Source organism: Mastomys coucha, unplaced genomic scaffold (assembly GCF_008632895.1).
Source record: "Mastomys coucha isolate ucsf_1 unplaced genomic scaffold, UCSF_Mcou_1 pScaffold22, whole genome shotgun sequence".
Taxonomy (NCBI): domain Eukaryota; kingdom Metazoa; phylum Chordata; class Mammalia; order Rodentia; family Muridae; genus Mastomys; species Mastomys coucha.
In genome coordinates this window covers 249730694-249738186 of record NW_022196905.1, presented here as the reverse complement: position 1 = coordinate 249738186, position 7493 = coordinate 249730694, and positions in this window count along the sequence as shown.

The window sequence follows — 7493 nt, the reverse complement described above, 5'->3', positions numbered from 1 at the left end:
TGGTGCCATCCCTGGGCTGGTAGTTTTGGGTTCTATAAGAAAGCAAGCTGAGCAAGCCAGGGGAAGCAAACCAGTAAGAAACATCCCTCCATGGCCAGCTCCTGCTACCTGACCTGCTTGAGTTCCAGTCCTGACTTCCTTTGGTGATGAACAGCAATGTGGAAGTGTAAGCTGAATAAACCCCTTCCTCCCCAACTTCCTTCTTGGTCATGATGTTTGTGCAGGAATAGAAACCCTGACTAAGACAGCCATCCTCAGCCTTAAAAATGTCCAGGTATTTTTTTTCCATGCCTGGAGAGATGGTCTATCCAAAAGCTCAAAGAAACTGGGAAATTTGGGCTGGCGAGATGGCTCAGCGGGTAAGAGCACTGACTGCTCTTCCAAAGGTCCTGAGTTCGAATCCCAACAACCTCACGGTGGCTCACAACCACCCGTAATGAGATCTGACCCCCTCTTCTGGTGTATCTGAAGACAGCTACAGTGAATTATGCCAGATCGAGTGGGGCTGGAGCAAGTGGGGCCAGCAGAGGTCCTGAGTTCAATTCCCAGCAGCCACACACGATAGCTCACGGCCATCTATACAGCTACAGTGTACTCATACACATAAAATAAATAAAATAAATCTTTAAAAAAAAAACTGGGAAATTTAAACTTGCCCCCCCTTTAAATGAAGGCAATTTCCCTTTCCCTGAACTAAAGATCTGTTCTCAGCATATACATGATATTTATGTATATCCACACATACATACATAAATTGGAGTGATACTACATAGTGGTCCCCTCGGGGGAGAGACAGTGGGAGCTGGGGAGTTCTGGTGGTAGAATAGAGGAGAAACATTTGCCACATTATATGTGTTTTAGTGTGTTTTTTGTCTCTGGCCATGTAAATTTTTCATTTAAACATTATTTTAGATGTGTGTAAGTGTTTTGCCTGTGTGTAATATACATGAGCACCACATGCATGCAGTGCCCACAGAGGTCAGAAGAGGGAGTCAGATTTCCTGGAACTGATTAGGAACCACCATGTGAGTGCTGGCTACCGAAACCAGATCCTCTGCAAGAGCAACAAATGCTCTTAACCACTGAGCAATCTCTCCAGCCCCGTATTTTTATTTGTGAGACAGAAGCTCACTGTGTAGTCCTCAAGGCTAGATTTGAGTTCTTGATCTTCCTACTGTTGTCTCCTGAGTGCCAAGGTTATAGGTGTTTGCCATCATCCCCCTGTGCCACGCACATTTACATGGATTGATTAATACATGCCATGTGCACACTAAAAGGTCACATACCAGTAGGAATAGAACTGCACTTCTGTGCTTTAAAGAGACTATGCTCATCATGGGATCTCCGGATGACAGTTTTGTTTGCTCTGTATGCCTTTAAACACAATGACAAAGATTAGTACTGCTTTGAGCTATATTTCTTTTTTGCAAATGAGCCATTTGGCATGTAGTTTTATATCCCATCCTACTGTTTATTAAAAGGCTGCTGTTCATAGGCTGCCACTTACACAGCTGAGCAAAGTTGACTCTTTCTGGAACAAACTTATGTTGTGCTTTGGCGCCCACCTTTGAGACTGCCCTTGTCACCACCCTGTGCATGTACCCAAATTATAATTTTTCTCTTGGAAGTGGCATTACAGTATGGAGCCGGGTCTGAGTCTGCCCTTTACCTGGCAGTAATTCACGACATTGCAACGGGCAGCCAGGCATACATGCCTGGTTCTGAAGGCTTAGAGGAGTTTCATGTTGTCATTTGTCCCATCTGGAGGCCAATGTGAGGGACTGGAAAGATGGTTCAGTGGGTAAAGCATTTGCCATGCCAGCATGAGGAAAATGTGAAAGACAGAAGACTGGATTATCAGTACCCATGTAAATGCCAGACAGGCAGTCTTCCTGTAATCCAGGCACGTGGGAGCTGGAGACAGGGGATCCCTGGAGCAAGCTGGCTGGCTAGAGTAGGCAAAATGACAAGCTCTGAGACTCCATCTCTCTCTTGTCTCCATGAGGATCCTTGTTTTATTTATAACATTAGAATACATAAAAAAGGACTTGCTGCCTTTCCCAGATCCATCCATCCATCCATCCTGACAGACAGACAGACAGACAGACAGACAGACAGACAGACAGACACACACACACACACACACACACACACACACACACACACTCCTTGCTTCAGTACATAAGGTGAGTGGTCTCTTCTGGCCTCCCATGCATACATATGTGCATGCATACTCCCATACATGTGTGTCTGTGCACAGAACATGTAGACACATATGTATACATCTACATCCATACAGTTTGGTGTGAAGGTAGACTGGTGACATGTGACTGTAACCCTAGCCACTTGAGAGGCTGAGATAGGAGAATTCGGAGTTCTAGACCCTCCTGGATTACACAGTGAGTTCAAGGCTGCCACGGGTAATTTAGTAAGAACCTCCTCCCTCCAAAAAAAGGGGGGGGGGAGTTTTCAGACTATAGCTCAGTGTTCAAACACTTGTTTAACCTAGGGCCCTGGGCTAGATTCCTGGCACCACAGCAGTGTGTGTGTGTGTGTGTGTGTGTGTGTGTGTGTGTGTGTGTGTCTGGGAAAGGCAGCAAGTCCTTTTTTATGTGTTCAGATGCTATGAGTAGATCAAGTATCTTCATGGAGACAAGAGAAAAATGGAGTCTCAGACCCTACCAATATTCTGTTACCCCTTAGAATAACAGCAAAGTGTCTATTTTAATTGGACCTCTATCTTGAAAAAAATGTATCTTATGTTTCTATTATGTGTGCAGAAGTGCCTGGGTAGGCCAGCAGAATGAGTGTCAGGTCCTCTGCAGCTAGTTATAGGCAGTTGTGAGCTGCTCAAAATGGTTGGTGAGAACCAAACCTGGATCCTCCTGAAAGCAATAATCCTTCATAACCACTAGCCACTGCTATAGGACCTTGACCTCTCAGCCGTTCCTTTTTCTGTTTTTATCTTCATATTCTTACTGCTCATAGGTTGGGTGAGCTGCTTTGTGGCACTCTCTCATGAGGCAGGGTTAGTGAATATTGATTGACCCACCTTCTGTTCTAGGAGAAAGAGCTGCTGAAAAAGATGTTGCAAAAGCCCACTGCAAATGTGAAAATGCAAGTAACTATGCTCAAAGCCTGTTTTAAATATCTCAGGAAAAAACGAAAAGTCCGGGGCTCACACAGTTTAAACAATAAGGGAGATAAGAACCTGTCTTCTCTGTCTCTATTAGTCAGAGCACGGGAGACCTTTCCACAGCCTTGAGGGAGACCCCAGGACCCCCACTGAGAAAGACAAAGTCCATTGAGAACTATCTTCCTGAGCCCTCTCTGAGCTCTTTATGTTTTTACCATTTTGTTCGAAAAGACAAAAATTTGAGCAGAGAAATGAGCAACCAAATAAGCAAAGCCACAAGGCTGAGCGTTTGAGCACATCCTCAAATATTTGCTGATTGGCAAAGAGAGAAAGATTACTAGTGGGTCTCAGAGCAAGGGTCCAAGGTTTTTAGGTGTAAGAGGATTCAGCAGTGGTAATGAGAAAGATGGGGGTTGTTTTATATCATGCTCGTGGGAATGTAAAATAGTCCAGCCAGTACAGAAATCAGTATCAAGTTTCCTCAACAAAACAAATCAAAAATAGAACTACCAAGCCGGGCAGTGGTGGCACACACCTTTAATCTCAGCACTTGGGAGGCAGAGGCAGGTGGATTTCTGAGTTCTAGGACAACCTGGTCTACAGAGTGAGGTCCAGGACAGCCAGGGCTACACAGAGAAATCCTGTCTCGAAACACATCACCCCCCCCAAAAAAATAGAACTACGGTAGCTATACCATTTCTGAATATTTACCAAAAAGATTCCATGTCAACCCATCACATAGGTACTAATTAGCAGAACAATGTTTACTGCAGCTCTATTCACAGTAGCTAAGTTATGGAACCAACTTATGTTTCTTTAAAAAAACTTACATTTGTACTTTTTATTTTGTGTGTCTCTGTGTGTGTGTGTTTGTGTATGTGTATGTGCGCGCCTGTCTGTCTGTCTGTCTCTCTGTCTGTGGGTTCAGGTGTCAAAAATGGTCAAAGGCATTGTTACCTTCCCTGGGTGCTAGGAACCAAATGTGGGCTGGGGTCCTGTGCGATAGAAGTGCATGCTCTTAACCACTGAGCTGCCTCTCCAGCACCTGTGAAAAAGAAAAACCCAGCTGTGTTTAAATATCACAGCTAGCTGCTGTTAAAAGACAGCCGAGGCCCTAGGTTTACTAGGCTTGCTGTGTATCTCTTCTTGTGGCTTGGCTAATCAGGTGCCCTTCTAGAAAGACGGGAAAGTAAGCCCTGTTGCATGGTCATTTCATTAAGGTCTGTGTGACCACCAAGGTTCCCCAGCCTCTGCCTCAGACACGACACTCACCCATGACTCTCAGATGTGCACAGGAATGAAGAAGCAGCCAGAGCACTTTTGATTTTACTTTAGAGTCTCCAGTCTTTGATGACAGAGTCATGACATGTCTTTGTGGGTGGGACACAGTGTGGGTGGAAGATGTTAAAGCAGGGCCCAAGGAAGCAATTGGGAAGGCACAAATGCTGTCTCCTTACATTCTTTCTACATGAAAGGAAGAAAGCGTTAAAAGAACCAAGAGCGGGGACCTGAAATCCAAAGTACTTTCTGTGCTTGCAGGATTTGGAGGAGTGGAACCCTAGTCTCCATTATCCTGTTATCCTGGCACTTGAGAGGTGGAGTCAGGAGGATTGGATCAATATCATCTGAGCCCAGGGCTGCACAGAGAAACCCTGTCTCGGAAAAACAAAAACAAAAACAAAAAGATCATCTGAGCTATAGTGTGCCCCAGGCTAGCCTGGGCTACATGAGACCCCTGTTTGGAGCCGCACACGCCTTTAATCCCAGCACTTGGGAGGCAGAGGCAGGTGGATTTCTGAGTTCAAGGCCAGCCTGGTCTACAGAGTGAGTTCCTGGACAGCCAGGGCTATACAGAGAAACCCTGTCTCAAAAATCCAAAAAAAAGCTTTGGAGAACTGCAGAAATGTGAGCAAGAGAACTGAGGGTAGGGGAAGTAGTGCAGAAAAGCTCCGGTGAGGGTGACCTGGGACATTACGAAGCTACCTGTGGACAGACAGAGCTTTGGAATAGCTTTCCCTCTAGCTATTGCCTCAACCAACCTAGATACATGAGCAGGCCCTCCTTAACTGGTTCTTTCTGCCTTTTTCTGTTGTAATTTCCCCCTACATCCTGTCATGCTCTCAAACCAGCCAAACCTGGCCTGCAGGAACCACTCATTCAGCAGAGTTATACAGTATTTACTGCTTCCAGCTAATAGGCAAAGTAAGAATATAATATGTGAGGAAAATTGACATGCTCATTGATTCTGATGTGATTTTATGAACGGGCCTAGAAAGTCATATTTTCCCTGGGTATGGTGCAGTATGTCTGCAATCTCACTTTGTAGGAGTGGAGCCCTGTTTATTTTCTGTTTTTGTTTTTGTTTTTTCTCCCCAAGACAGGGTTTCTCTACGTAGCCCTGGCTGTCCTGGAACTCACTCTGTAGACCAGGCTGGCCTTGAAAGACCCCTGTAGGGAGACCCCCACTCAAGTCTCGGGAGGACGCACACCCAAGGAATCACGAGAGATCATCTTGAGGTAAAACACATGAGGCAGTTTAATTTCTCGGAGCGGTCCTGGCCGACACCATACCTATCTCACACAGGAGATATTAGAATCGACCACGAGGCTCAGGGGTTAGGGGTTTATATAGGAAAAAGGTTTTGGGGGAACAAAGGAATCAGTGTGGCTATACATGATTGGCTAGTTCAAATATTAACTAGTACTTGCAGAACAGAGTGGAAAATTCCTAAGGTTGGTGTTAATCTGAGTCAACAGAGCATCTGACCTTAAACCATATCTGAGAGGACCAGATGGCCCACTACTCAGTGTCTGCCCAGACATGTCCTTGCATGCTTTCTCTTCTATATCTTTTTGGCCTGTTAGTAACAGCTTGCTTTTGCCCAGGCTTATTTGGACATATTCAACCTTGGTCCACTGTGTTTTTCTTCAACCCTGCAATTTTCTCATTAGCCCAGCACAAGTCTTAAATTTAACTCTTTCAGCCTCAAACTCAGAAATCCGCCTGCCTCTGCCTCCCAAGTGCTAAGATCAAAGGTGTGCGCCACCACTGGCCGGCTCTTTTGTTTATTTCGGTTTTTGTTTGTTTGTTTGTTTGTTTGTTTTTCGAGACAGGGTTTCTCTGTATAGCCCTAGCTGTCCTGGAATTCACTCTGTAGACCAGGCTGGCCTCAAATGAAGCCCTGTTTTGAGTCCAGATTGGTCTTTGTCTTCAGAGCAGTCTTGGCTCTTTGTGATAGATTGGGGATTGGAGGGAACTGGGTGACAGAAGAAAGGTGGGGTGTGTAGGCTAGAATAGTTTCCTGTTTGGGAGGAGGTCTCACTATGATGGGGAGGCTAGTCTAACTCCTGATATCCAGTGATCTTAAAAATAGTCATTTTGTCTGTTTTTGGGACAGGGTTTCACTATATAGCTCTGGCTGGCAGGAAACTCACTAGGTAGACCAGGTTGTCCTTGAGTTCACAGAGATCCAGCTGTCTGCCTCTTAAATGCTAGGATTAAAGTCATAAGCCACCAGGTTTGAATTTTTTGAAAAGATTTTTGAGGGCTGTCAAGATGGTTCAGTGGGTAAGAACACTGACTAATCCTGTAGCCCAGGCTGGCCTCAAATTCAGAGATCTGCCTGTGTCTGTCTCCCTAGTACTGGGATTAAAGGCATGTACTACCACTACCTGGTTGTTACTGTTCTTTTAAAGAGTTTCAGTTTGTGAGAAAAAACTGATAGGTGGATAGGAAAATGACTGACAATTCTGTTTTCTCCTAGATGTACAGAATTACACAGGGATGGAGAGATGGTTCATCAGTATACAGCTCTTGCGGACGACCTGAGTTCAATTCACAGCATTCATACCAAACAGATCACCAAGTACCTGTAACTCCAGTTCTCTGGTATCTGATGTCCTCTTCTGGTCTTCTCAGGCAACTGCACTTACTTGCACATCCCCCTCATCCCCAGTGCCCCCTCCCCCATATCCTCCATTCCTACACACATACACACACATACTTAAAAAAAAAAAATGAAAAAAAATCTTTTAAAAAAGAATCACACACAAAGCACTTGGTCTTAAGTTACGTTTGGTTGCACAGAAGGTACCCCTCTGACTTACAAAGGTCTGTGGGGTCATGAGCACCTGCCGCTTGCATTCATTCAGGGCAAACATTCACAGAGCCTGTATATGAAGTACTAAGCAGATTCCAACAAAACAGGCTTGTCTGAAGCTTGGAAATATTAAATTAAATAAATAATTATTTAATTAAACAGCAGTATAGTGCCACAGAAAGAATTCAATTGGGACACAACTCACTCTTCACACTTCAAGATCTTTGTTCACACTCTTGCGGGGGGGGGGGGGGGGG